This window comes from Oncorhynchus gorbuscha, linkage group LG13, assembly GCF_021184085.1.
Source record: "Oncorhynchus gorbuscha isolate QuinsamMale2020 ecotype Even-year linkage group LG13, OgorEven_v1.0, whole genome shotgun sequence".
NCBI classification, from domain to species: domain Eukaryota; kingdom Metazoa; phylum Chordata; class Actinopteri; order Salmoniformes; family Salmonidae; genus Oncorhynchus; species Oncorhynchus gorbuscha.
In genome coordinates this window covers 100077485-100092135 of record NC_060185.1, presented here as the reverse complement: position 1 = coordinate 100092135, position 14651 = coordinate 100077485, and the positions used below count along the sequence as shown (strand labels likewise).

At 43.1% G+C, this 14651-nt stretch overlaps 1 protein-coding gene across 3 annotated transcripts in view; it reads right to left on the bottom strand.

Moving 5' to 3' along the window:
• The window catches only part of LOC123993778 (gap junction alpha-3 protein-like), a 35209-nt gene extending 23141 nt beyond the window's left edge, over window positions 1-12068 (bottom strand). For all 3 annotated transcript variants that reach the window (XR_006831507.1, XR_006831506.1, XM_046296262.1), the window contains exon 1: window positions 11686-12068. The gene's annotated coding sequence lies outside the window, so the exon portion shown is untranslated. The remainder of the gene's footprint in view (window positions 1-11685) is intronic.
• Between the last annotated feature and the right edge of the window lie 2583 nt (window positions 12069-14651).

Here is a 14651-nt window from a genome sequence, read left to right as displayed (position 1 = left end):
CAGTCTAACTGTCATTACAGACTGTAGGGATTAGACAGAATTTAGTTATAACTAGAGACTAAAGCCAGTCTAACTGTCATTACAGACTGTAGGGATTAGACAGAATTTAGTTATAACTAGAGACTAAAGCCAGTCTAACTGTCATTACAGACTGTAGGAATTAGACAGATTTTAGTTATAACTAGAGACTAAACAGTCATTACAGACTGTAGGAATTAGACAGATTTTAGTTATAACTAGAGACTAAAGCCAGTCTAACTGTCATTACAGACTGTAGGGATTAGACAGAATTTAGTTATAACTAGAGACTAAAGCCAGTCTAACTGTCATTACAGACTGTAGGAATTAGACAGATTTTAGTTATAACTAGAGACTAAACAGTCATTACAGACTGTAGGAATTAGACAGATTTGAGTTATAACTAGAGACTAAAGCCAGTCTAACTGTCATTACAGACTGTAGGAATTAGACAGAATTTAGTTATAACTAGAGACTAAACTGTCATTACAGACTGTAGGAATTAGACTGTATTTAGTTATAACTAGAGACTAAACAGTCATTACAGACTGTAGGAATTAGACAGAATCTAGTTATAACTAGAGACTAAACTGTCATTACAGACTGTAGGAATTAGACAGAATCTAGTTATAACTAGAGACTAAACTGTCATTACAGACTGTAGGAATTAGACAGAATCTAGTTATAACTAGAGACTAAACTGTCATTACAGACTGTAGGAATTAGACAGAATCTAGTTATAACTAGAGACTAAACTGTCATTACAGACTGTAGGAATTAGACAGAATTTAGTTATAACTAGAGACTAAACTGTCATTACAGACTGTAGGGATTAGACAGATTTTAGTTATAACTAGAGACTAAACTGTCATTACAGACTGTAGGAATTAGACAGAATTTAGTTATAACTAGAGACTAAAGCAAGTCTAACTGTCATTACAGACTGTAGGGATTAGACAGAATTTAGTTATAACTAGAGACTAAAGCCAGTCTAACTGTCATTACAGACTGTAGGAATTAGACAGAATTTAGTTATAACTAGAGACTAAAGCCAGTCTAACTGTCATTACAGACTGTAGGGATTAGACAGAATCTAGTTATAACTAGAGACTAAAGCCAGTCTAACTGTCATTACAGACTGTAGGAATTAGACAGATTTTAGTTATAACTAGAGACTAAAGCCAGTCTAACTGTCATTACAGACTGTAGGAATTAGACAGAATTTAGTTATAACTAGAGACTAAAGCCAGTCTAACTGTCATTACAGACTGTAGGAATTAGACAGAATTTAGTTATAACTAGAGACTAAAGCCAGTCTAACTGTCATTACAGACTGTAGGAATTAGACAGAATTTAGTTATAACTAGAGACTAAAGCCAGTCTAACTGTCATTACAGACTGTAGGAATTAGACAGATTTTAGTTATAACTAGAGACTAAAGCCAGTCTAACTGTCATTACAGACTGTAGGGATTAGACAGAATTTAGTTATAACTAGAGACTAAACTGTCATTACAGACTGTAGGGATTAGACAGAATTTAGTTATAACTAGAGACTAAAGCCAGTCTAACTGTCATTACAGACTGTAGGAATTAGACAGATTTTAGTTATAACTAGAGACTAAAGCCAGTCTAACTGTCATTACAGACTGTAGGAATTAGACAGATTTTAGTTATAACTAGAGACTAAAGCCAGTCTAACTGTCATTACAGACTGTAGGGATTAGACAGAATTTAGTTATAACTAGAGACTAAACTGTCATTACAGACTGTAGGGATTAGACAGAATTTAGTTATAACTAGAGACTAAAGCCAGTCTAACTGTCATTACAGACTGTAGGAATTAGACAGATTTTAGTTATAACTAGAGACTAAAGCCAGTCTAACTGTCATTACAGACTGTAGGAATTAGACAGATTTTAGTTATAACTAGAGACTAAAGCCAGTCTAACTGTCATTACAGACTGTAGGGATTAGACAGATTTTAGTTATAACTAGAGACTAAAGCCAGTCTAACTGTCATTACAGACTGTAGGAATTAGACAGATTTTAGTTATAACTAGAGACTAAAGCCAGTCTAACTGTCATTACAGACTGTAGGAATTAGACAGAATTTAGTTATAACTAGAGACTAAAGCCAGTCTAACTGTCATTACAGACTGTAGGAATTAGACAGAATCTAGTTATAACTAGAGACTAAAGCCAGTCTAACTGTCATTACAGACTGTAGGGATTAGACAGAATTTAGTTATAACTAGAGACTAAAGCCAGTCTAACTGTCATTACAGACTGTAGGGATTAGACAGAATTTAGTTATAACTAGAGACTAAAGCCAGTCTAACTGTCATTACAGACTGTAGGAATTAGACAGAATCTAGTTATAACTAGAGACTAAAGCCAGTCTAACTGTCATTACAGACTGTAGGAATTAGACAGATTTTAGTTATAACTAGAGACTAAAGCCAGTCTAACTGTCATTACAGACTGTAGGAATTAGACAGATTTTAGTTATAACTAGAGACTAAACTGTCATTACAGACTGTAGGGATTAGACAGAATTTAGTTATAACTAGAGACTAAAGCCAGTCTAACTGTCATTACAGACTGTAGGGATTAGACAGATTTTAGTTATAACTAGAGACTAAAGCCAGTCTAACTGTCATTACAGACTGTAGGAATTAGACAGAATTTAGTTATAACTAGAGACTAAAGCCAGTCTAACTGTCATTACAGACTGTAGGGATTAGACAGAATTTAGTTATAACTAGAGACTAAAGCCAGTCTAACTGTCATTACAGACTGTAGGGATTAGACAGAATTTAGTTATAACTAGAGACTAAAGCCAGTCTAACTGTCATTACAGACTGTAGGGATTAGACAGAATTTAGTTATAACTAGAGACTAAAGCCAGTCTAACTGTCATTACAGACTGTAGGGATTAGACAGAATTTAGTTATAACTAGAGACTAAAGCCAGTCTAACTGTCATTACAGACTGTAGGAATTAGACAGATTTTAGTTATAACTAGAGACTAAACAGTCATTACAGACTGTAGGAATTAGACAGATTTTAGTTATAACTAGAGACTAAAGCCAGTCTAACTGTCATTACAGACTGTAGGGATTAGACAGAATTTAGTTATAACTAGAGACTAAAGCCAGTCTAACTGTCATTACAGACTGTAGGAATTAGACAGATTTTAGTTATAACTAGAGACTAAACAGTCATTACAGACTGTAGGAATTAGACAGATTTGAGTTATAACTAGAGACTAAAGCCAGTCTAACTGTCATTACAGACTGTAGGAATTAGACAGAATTTAGTTATAACTAGAGACTAAACTGTCATTACAGACTGTAGGAATTAGACTGTATTTAGTTATAACTAGAGACTAAACAGTCATTACAGACTGTAGGAATTAGACAGAATCTAGTTATAACTAGAGACTAAACTGTCATTACAGACTGTAGGAATTAGACAGAATCTAGTTATAACTAGAGACTAAACTGTCATTACAGACTGTAGGAATTAGACAGAATCTAGTTATAACTAGAGACTAAACTGTCATTACAGACTGTAGGAATTAGACAGAATCTAGTTATAACTAGAGACTAAACTGTCATTACAGACTGTAGGAATTAGACAGAATTTAGTTATAACTAGAGACTAAACTGTCATTACAGACTGTAGGGATTAGACAGATTTTAGTTATAACTAGAGACTAAACTGTCATTACAGACTGTAGGAATTAGACAGAATTTAGTTATAACTAGAGACTAAAGCAAGTCTAACTGTCATTACAGACTGTAGGGATTAGACAGAATTTAGTTATAACTAGAGACTAAAGCCAGTCTAACTGTCATTACAGACTGTAGGAATTAGACAGAATTTAGTTATAACTAGAGACTAAAGCCAGTCTAACTGTCATTACAGACTGTAGGGATTAGACAGAATCTAGTTATAACTAGAGACTAAAGCCAGTCTAACTGTCATTACAGACTGTAGGAATTAGACAGATTTTAGTTATAACTAGAGACTAAAGCCAGTCTAACTGTCATTACAGACTGTAGGAATTAGACAGAATTTAGTTATAACTAGAGACTAAAGCCAGTCTAACTGTCATTACAGACTGTAGGAATTAGACAGAATTTAGTTATAACTAGAGACTAAAGCCAGTCTAACTGTCATTACAGACTGTAGGAATTAGACAGAATTTAGTTATAACTAGAGACTAAAGCCAGTCTAACTGTCATTACAGACTGTAGGGATTAGACAGAATTTAGTTATAACTAGAGACTAAAGCCAGTCTAACTGTCATTACAGACTGTAGGGATTAGACAGAATTTAGTTATAACTAGAGACTAAAGCCAGTCTAACTGTCATTACAGACTGTAGGGATTAGACAGAATTTAGTTATAACTAGAGACTAAAGCCAGTCTAACTGTCATTACAGACTGTAGGGATTAGACAGAATTTAGTTATAACTAGAGACTAAAGCCAGTCTAACTGTCATTACAGACTGTAGGAATTAGACAGATTTTAGTTATAACTAGAGACTAAACAGTCATTACAGACTGTAGGAATTAGACAGATTTTAGTTATAACTAGAGACTAAAGCCAGTCTAACTGTCATTACAGACTGTAGGGATTAGACAGAATTTAGTTATAACTAGAGACTAAAGCCAGTCTAACTGTCATTACAGACTGTAGGAATTAGACAGATTTTAGTTATAACTAGAGACTAAACAGTCATTACAGACTGTAGGAATTAGACAGATTTTAGTTATAACTAGAGACTAAAGCCAGTCTAACTGTCATTACAGACTGTAGGAATTAGACAGAATTTAGTTATAACTAGAGACTAAACTGTCATTACAGACTGTAGGAATTAGACTGTATTTAGTTATAACTAGAGACTAAACAGTCATTACAGACTGTAGGAATTAGACAGAATCTAGTTATAACTAGAGACTAAACTGTCATTACAGACTGTAGGAATTAGACAGAATCTAGTTATAACTAGAGACTAAACTGTCATTACAGACTGTAGGAATTAGACAGAATCTAGTTATAACTAGAGACTAAACTGTCATTACAGACTGTAGGAATTAGACAGAATCTAGTTATAACTAGAGACTAAACTGTCATTACAGACTGTAGGAATTAGACAGAATTTAGTTATAACTAGAGACTAAACTGTCATTACAGACTGTAGGGATTAGACAGATTTTAGTTATAACTAGAGACTAAACTGTCATTACAGACTGTAGGAATTAGACAGAATTTAGTTATAACTAGAGACTAAAGCAAGTCTAACTGTCATTACAGACTGTAGGGATTAGACAGAATTTAGTTATAACTAGAGACTAAAGCCAGTCTAACTGTCATTACAGACTGTAGGAATTAGACAGAATTTAGTTATAACTAGAGACTTCTAACTGTCATTACAGACTGTAGGGATTAGACAGAATCTAGTTATAACTAGAGACTAAAGCCAGTCTAACTGTCATTACAGACTGTAGGAATTAGACAGATTTTAGTTATAACTAGAGACTAAAGCCAGTCTAACTGTCATTACAGACTGTAGGGATTAGACAGAATTTAGTTATAACTAGAGACTAAAGCCAGTCTAACTGTCATTACAGACTGTAGGAATTAGACAGAATTTAGTTATAACTAGAGACTAAAGCCAGTCTAACTGTCATTACAGACTGTAGGAATTAGACAGAATTTAGTTATAACTAGAGACTAAAGCCAGTCTAACTGTCATTACAGACTGTAGGAATTAGACAGATTTTAGTTATAACTAGAGACTAAAGCCAGTCTAACTGTCATTACAGACTGTAGGGATTAGACAGAATTTAGTTATAACTAGAGACTAAACTGTCATTACAGACTGTAGGGATTAGACAGAATTTAGTTATAACTAGAGACTAAAGCCAGTCTAACTGTCATTACAGACTGTAGGAATTAGACAGATTTTAGTTATAACTAGAGACTAAAGCCAGTCTAACTGTCATTACAGACTGTAGGAATTAGACAGATTTTAGTTATAACTAGAGACTAAAGCCAGTCTAACTGTCATTACAGACTGTAGGGATTAGACAGAATTTAGTTATAACTAGAGACTAAACTGTCATTACAGACTGTAGGGATTAGACAGAATTTAGTTATAACTAGAGACTAAAGCCAGTCTAACTGTCATTACAGACTGTAGGAATTAGACAGATTTTAGTTATAACTAGAGACTAAAGCCAGTCTAACTGTCATTACAGACTGTAGGAATTAGACAGATTTTAGTTATAACTAGAGACTAAAGCCAGTCTAACTGTCATTACAGACTGTAGGAATTAGACAGAATCTAGTTATAACTAGAGACTAAAGCCAGTCTAACTGTCATTACAGACTGTAGGAATTAGACAGAATTTAGTTATAACTAGAGACTAAAGCCAGTCTAACTGTCATTACAGACTGTAGGAATTAGACAGATTTTAGTTATAACTAGAGACTAAACTGTCATTACAGACTGTAGGGATTAGACAGAATTTAGTTATAACTAGAGACTAAAGCCAGTCTAACTGTCATTACAGACTGTAGGGATTAGACAGATTTTAGTTATAACTAGAGACTAAAGCCAGTCTAACTGTCATTACAGACTGTAGGAATTAGACAGAATTTAGTTATAACTAGAGACTAAAGCCAGTCTAACTGTCATTACAGACTGTAGGGATTAGACAGAATTTAGTTATAACTAGAGACTAAAGCCAGTCTAACTGTCATTACAGACTGTAGAGATTAGACAGAATTTAATAACTAGAGACCAAAGCCAGTCTAACTGTCATTACAGACTGTAGGGATTAGACAGAATTTAGTTATAACTAGAGACTAAAGCCAGTCTAACTGTCATTACAGACTGTAGGGATTAGACAGAATTTAGTTATAACTAGAGACTAAAGCCAGTCTAACTGTCATTACAGACTGTAGGAATTAGACAGATTTTAGTTATAACTAGAGACTAAACAGTCATTACAGACTGTAGGAATTAGACAGATTTTAGTTATAACTAGAGACTAAAGCCAGTCTAACTGTCATTACAGACTGTAGGGATTAGACAGAATTTAGTTATAACTAGAGACTAAAGCCAGTCTAACTGTCATTACAGACTGTAGGAATTAGACAGATTTTAGTTATAACTAGAGACTAAACAGTCATTACAGACTGTAGGAATTAGACAGATTTTAGTTATAACTAGAGACTAAAGCCAGTCTAACTGTCATTACAGACTGTAGGAATTAGACAGATTTTAGTTATAACTAGAGACTAAAGCCAGTCTAACTGTCATTACAGACTGTAATCAACAGGTCTAACAGTGGAATCAGTTGTTGGGCTGCTACTGTTTGGGAAAGAGCAACAGTTAAATCCCATGTCCTCCTCTGGAACACAACAATAACAACCAAACCATATCTGCCTTTTCAATACTGGGGTTCATTCAGAGATCTCAACCTCCTACGACACTGCATTCATTTACATCTTAGAAGACACTCATTCGTAGTAACAATTCCCCTCTCAACTAATGTCCCCACCTTACTGGGCCAAGTCCCCACCTTACTGGGCCAAGTCCCCACCTTACTGGGTTACTGGGTTACTGGGTCAAGTCCCCACCTTACTGGGTTACTGGGTTACTGGGTCAAGTCCCCACCTTACTGGGTTACTGGGTCAAGTCCCCACCTTACTGGGTTACTGGGTCAAGTCCCCACCTTACTGGGCCAAGTCCCCACCTTACTGGGTCACTGGGTTACTGGGCCAAGTCCCCACCTTACTGGGTCAAGTCCCCACCTTACTGGGTCAAGTCCCCATCTTACTGGGTTACTGGGTCAAGTCCCCATCTTACTGGGTTACTGGGTCAAGTCCCCACCTTACTGGGTTACTGGGCCAAGTCCCCACCTTACTGGGTTACTGGGCCAAGTCCCCACCTTACTGGGTCACTGGGCCAGGTCCCCACCTTACTGGGTCACTGGGCCAAGTCCCCACCTCACTGGGTTACTGGGCCAGGTCCCCACCTTACTGGGTCACTGGGCCAAGTCCCCATCTTACTGGGTCACTGGGCCAAGTCCCCACCTTACTGGGTTACTGGGCCAGGTCCCCACCTTACTGGGTCAAGTCCCCACCTTACTGGGTTACTGGGCCAAGTCCCCACCTTACTGGGTTACTGGGTAAAGTCCCCACCTTACTGGGTTACTGGGTAAAGTCCCCACCTTACTGGGTTACTGGGCCAGGTCCCCACCTTACTGGGTCACTGGGCCAAGTCCCCATCTTACTGGGTCACTGGGCCAAGTCCCCACCTTACTGGGTCACTGGGCCAGGTCCCCACCTTACTGGGTCACTGGGCCAAGTCCCCACCTTACTGGGTCACTGGGCCAAGTCCCCACCTTACTGGGTCACTGGGCCAAGTCCTCATCTTACTGGGTCACTGGGCCAAGTCCCCACCTTACTGGGTTACTGGGCCAGGTCCCCACCTTACTGGGTCAAGTCCCCACCTTACTGGGTTACTGGGCCAAGTCCCCACCTTACTGGGTCAAGTCCCCACCTTACTGGGTTACTGGGCCAAGTCCCCACCTTACTGGGCCAAGTCCCCACCTTACTAGGTTACTGGGACAAGTCCCCACCGTACTCGGCTACTGGGTCAAGTCCCCACCTTACTGGGTTACTGGGCCAAGTCCCCACCTTACTGGGTTACTGGGCCAAGTCCCCATCTTACTGGGTTACTGGGTAAAGTCCCCACCTTACTGGGTTACTGGGCCAAGTCCCCACCTTACTGGGTCACTGGGCCAAGTCCCTACCTTACTGGGTCACTGGGCCAAGTCCCCACCTTACTGGGTCACTGGGCCAAGTCCCTGGGTTACTGGGCCAAGTCCCCATCTTACTGGGTTACTGGGTAAAGTCCCCACCTTACTGGGTCAAGTCCCCACCTTACTGGGTTACTGGGTCAAGTCCCCACCTTACTGGGTCAAGTCCCCACCTTACTGGGTTACTGGGCCAAGTCCCCATCTTACTGGGTTACTGGGTCAAGTCCCCACCTTACTGGGTCACTGGGTCAAGTCCCCACCTTACTGGGTTACTGGGTCAAGTCCCCACCTTACTGGGTTACTGGGTCAAGTCCCCACCTTACTGGGTCGTGTCCCCACCTTACTGGGTCACTGGGCCAAGTCCCCATCTTACTGGGTCAAGTCCCCACCTTACTGGGTTACTGGGCCAAGTCCCCATCTTACTGGGTTACTGGGTCAAGTCCCCACCTTACTGGGTCACTGGGCCAAGTCCCCATCTTACTGGGTTACTGGGTCAAGTCCCCCACCTACTGGGTCACTGGGCCAAGTCCCCATCTTACTGGGTCACTGGGCCAAGTCCCCACCTTACTGGGTTACTGGCCAGGTCCCCACCTTACTGGGTTACTGGTTTACCCAAGTCCCCATCTTACTGGGTCTGGGTTACTGGGCCATGTCCCCACCTTACTGGGTTACTGGGTCAAGTCCCCACCTTACTGGGTTACTGGGTCAAGTCCCCACCTTACTGGGTCACTGGGTCCCCACCTTACTGGGTCACTGGGCCAAGTCCCCATCTTACTGGGTTACTGGGTCAAGTCCCCACCTTACTGGGTCACTGGGCCAAGTCCCCATCTTACTGGGTCACTGGGCCAAGTCCCCACCTTACTGGGTTACTGGGCCAGGTCCCCACCTTACTGGGTTACTGGTTTACTGGGCCAAGTCCCCATCTTACTGGGTTACTGGGTTACTGGGCCATGTCCCCACCTTACTGGGTTACTGGGTCAAGTCCCCACCTTACTGGGTTACTGGGTCAAGTCCCCACCTTACTGGGTTACTGGGTCAAGTCCCCACCTTACTGGGTTACTGGGTCAAGTCCCCACCTTACTGGGTTACTGGGTCAAGTCCACACCTTACTGGGTTACTGGGCCAGGTCCCCACCTTACTGGGTTACTGGTTTACTGGGCCAAGTCCCCATCTTACTGGGTTACTGGGCCAAGTCCCCACCTTACTGGGTTACTGGGCCAAGTACCCACCTTACTGGGTTACTGGGCCAAGTACTCACCTTACTGGGTCAAGTCCCCACCTTACTGGGTTACTGGGCCAAGTCCCCACCTTACTGGGTTACTGGGTCAAGTCCCCACCTTACTGGGTTACTGGGCCAAGTCCCCACCTTACTGGGTTACTGGGCCAAGTCCCCACCTTACTGGGTTACTGGGTCAAGTCCCCACCTTACTGGGTCACTGGGCCAAGTCCCCATCTTACTGGGTTACTGGGTCAAGTCCCCACCTTACTGGGTCACTGGGCCAAGTCCCCATCTTACTGGGTCACTGGGCCAAGTCCCCACCTTACTGGGTTACTGGGCCAGGTCCCCACCTTACTGGGTTACTGGTTTACTGGGCCAAGTCCCCATCTTACTGGGTTACTGGGTTACTGGGCCATGTCCCCACCTTACTGGGTTACTGGGTCAAGTCCCCACCTTACTGGGTTACTGGGTCAAGTCCCCACCTTACTGGGTTACTGGGTCAAGTCCCCACCTTACTGGGTTACTGGGTCAAGTCCCCACCTTACTGGGTTACTGGGTTACTGGGCCAGGTCCACACCTTACTGGGTTACTGGGCCAGTCCCCATCTTACTGGGTTACTGGGCCCAAGTCCCCATCTTACTGGGTTACTGGGCCAAGTCCCCACCTTACTGGGTTACTGGGGTTACCAAGTCCCCACCTTACTGGGTTACTGGGTCAAGTCCCCACCTTACTGGGTTACTGGGCCAAGTCCCCACCTTACTGGGTTACTGGGTCAAGTCCCCACCTTACTGGGTTACTGGGTCAAGTCCCCACCTTACTGGGTTACTGGGTTACTGGGTCAAGTCCCCACCTTACTGGGTTACTGGGTCAAGTCCTCACCTTACTGGGTTACTGGGACAAGTCCCCACCTTACTGAGCTACTGGGTCAAGTCCCCACCTTACTGGGTTACTGGGTCAAGTCCCCACCTTACTGGGTTACTGGGACAATCACCTTACTGGGTTACTGGGTCAAGTCCCCACCTTACTGTTACCCCCCACCTTACTGGGTTACTGGGTCAAGTCCCCACCTTACTGGGTTACTGGGACAAGTCCCCACCTTACTGGGTTACTGGGTCAAGTCCCCACCTTACTGGGTTACTGGGTCAAGTCCCCACCTTACTGGGTTACTGGGTCAAGTCCCCACCTTACTGGGTTACTGGGACAATTCCCCACCTTACTGGGTTACTGGGTCAAGTCCCCACCTTACTGTGTTACTGGGTCAAGTCCCCACCTTACTGGGTTACTGGGTCAAGTCCCCACCTTACTGGGTTACTGGGTCAAGTCCCCACCTTACTGGGTTACTGGTCAAGTCCCCACCTTACTGGGTTACTGGGTCAAGTCCCCATCTTACTGGGTTACTGGGTCAAGTCCCCACCTTACTGGGTTACTGGGACAGGTCCCCACCTTACTGGGTCACTGGGCCAAGTCCCTGGGTTACTGGGTTACTGGGTCAAGTCCCCACCTTTACATTGAATCTACATCTTTTCTCTCCATCCAAACAGTACCACACACATAAATCCAGAGAAGAAGACTGAAACAGAAAGTAGAATATGGAAGTACCTACCTCGTCAGTCTAATGTCCCCAGAAGAGTAGCTCCCTGTGGGACTGAGACCATGTGGCTCCCCTCGTAGCCTCCTTCCTTCTGCGTCTCTCCCTCCTTCCCTGTCCCCCTCTCTCTCTCCAACCCAGTGAGACCTATGTGGCTGGTTGCTCCTCTCCGCTGTCTCTCTCCTGTCCAGGTCTCAGCAGATGGAATGCCCTTGAATGGACAGGAAACACCAGACCAGCCCACCACTGGCCACAACAAGACCGTTCCACACCAACACACTCCTTTCTTCCCTCTTCAGTTAGCCGAGGCTTCTCCCTGTCTTCCCTCCTAGAGTTCCTCTCCGACCCTCTCTCCCTGTCTTCCCTCCTAGAGTTCCTCTCCGACCCTCTCTCCCTGTCTTCCCTCCTAGAGTTCCTCTCTGACCCTCTCTCCCTGTCTTCCCTCCTAGAGTTCCTCTCTGACCCTCTCTCCCTGTCTTCCCTCCTAGAGTTCCTCTCTGACCCTCTCTCCCTGTCTTCCCTCCTAGAGTTCCTCTCTGACCCTCTCTCCCTGTCTTCCCTCCTAGAGTCCTCTCCGATCCTCTCTCCCTGTCTTCCCTCCTAGAGTTACTCTCCGATCCTCTCTCCCTGTCTTCCCTCCTAGAGTTCCTCCCTGTCTTCCCTCCTAGAGTTCCTCTCCGACCCTCTCTCCCTGTCTTCCCTCCTAGAGTTCCTCTCCGACCCTCTCTCCCTGTCTTCCCTCCTAGAGTTCCTCTCCGACCCTCTCTCCCTGTCTTCCCTCCTAGAGTTCCTCCCTGACTTCCCTCCTAGTTCCTCTCCGACCCTCTCTCCCTGTCTTCCCTCCTAGAGTTCCTCTCCGACCCTCTCTCCCTTCCAACCAGCTGAACGGCACTGCTACTGATACTGCTGCTAGCCAAGACCAACTCTCCCTCCCTCTATCCCCTCCCTCTGTCCCCCAGGGTTACATTTGGCCCAGGGCTGAGGGCACTCTCTAACGTCAGCTATGGCAGCCCCTGGCCCAACTCTCCAGCTTGTTGAGGTGATTGACAGGGCAGCTGGCCAATAAGCTTGACTTTCTGGTCTGTCTGGCATCAAGTGCAGCTCAGTGCTAAATATAGGGGAAGGGTGTCTCTGTCACTGTGGTGTAGGAGGGCAGGGGCATGACTTCATGTGTGGGTGTCCCTAATGGCACCCTATTCACCATATAGTGCGCTACTTTAGACCAGAGCCCTATATCACCCTATTCCCTATATAGTGCACTACTTTTGACCAGAGCCCTATAGAACCCGATTCCCTATATAGTGCACGACTTTAGACCAGAGACCTATGAGCACTAAATTTGGAACTATTTGGGACTCAGCTTTGGAGAAGAGCAGCCGTTCAGGTCCTGAAGCCACCAATGACAGGCAGGCGAAGAATGTTCAAGCCACCAATGACAGGAGTGTAATGGAGGGAGTGAGAAGACTCCAACGTAGACAACTCCAGGAAGGTTGCTATAGGGAGCGCTGGTAAACACAGATGACATCCACATGGATTTACTGTATACTAAGATGTGAAACCAGAGGTCGGGATCTATAACAACATACAGCTACTGACACTGCAATGTCAGTCAATGTTATAAAGTCAACAACACACGAGTTGGTCAAATCATTGTGGATTTTATTCCTTAATGTACAATAATATATAGATACACTGTTCCAACCTGTTTCATCTGTCAGACATACACCATGGACTGGATTAGGGTTGCGAAATTCCGTTTACTTTCCCCAAAATTCCCAGAAATCCCGTTTTTTAGAATTCCGGGAATCAAGACGGAATAAGCAGGAAATCTGGTCCAACTGTACCGATGTGCGCTGAGAGTCGGGAAGCAAGTTCAGGGAGTGTTTTAATAAATAGACACAACGTAGTACACAAACAAGAACAAAGGCCACAGACCGGACACAGAAACAATGACACCTGGGGATATAGGGCAGGTAATCAGGGAAGTGATGGAGTCCAGGTGAGTGTCATAATGCGCGTAACGACGGTGACAGGTGCGCGTAACGACGGTGACAGGTGTGCGCCATAACGAGCAGCCTGGTGACCTCGAGGCCGGAGAGGGAGCACATGTGACACCAACCAGGATGTTTACAGACAGTAGATGAACATTTAATACTGCAACTGAAGCAGCAATAAAGAGCTGTTGAACAGCTGAATGACAAGCACAGGTTCAATTCATTATCTTTATCATTTTACTGTGCAACAAAATGTATTTAGCCTTTTATGAGAACAATAAGTATGATTAAATTATAAACTGGAAACTAGACAGGAAAAGAGAGGAGAATAATTATATTACAGTACAATAACTTTCATTAAATATGAAAAATAAATAATATTATCCAAATAAAATGATTTAATGTCATTAAAAAAAACTGTAGGTAAATGTCAAATGGCAACAGCCTGTTTTCAACCAAAAAACCAGGATGTTATTGGCTAATCTACTTTGCCTGGCAACGCCCAAACCTGAAGAAAGACAAAATGAATTCTCTCTCTAATCTCTGCCTCTTCATAGGTTCCACTGCACGTCATGTGACTTCCCAACAATGACACCGGGCAGATCCAGAATAATGACCAGGTTCAAACTCAGTTCATTGTGTTGAGATGACTGATGTAAAGCACAGAAATGTTCCATTTGCACAAAAAGCTGATTTCTCAAAAATGTTGTGCACACGTTTGTTTACATTCCTGTTAGTGAGTATTTCTCCCTTGACAAGATAATCCACCGGACAGGTGTGGCATATCAAGAATCTGATTAAACAGCATGATCATTACACAGATGCACCTTGTGCTGGGAACAATAAAAGTTCACTCTAAAATGTGCCGTTTGGACACACAACACAATGCCACAGATGTCTCTAGTTTTGAGGGAGCGTGCAATTGGCATGTTGACTGCAGGAATGTCCACCAGAGCTGTTGCCAGATCATTTATTGTTAATTTCTCT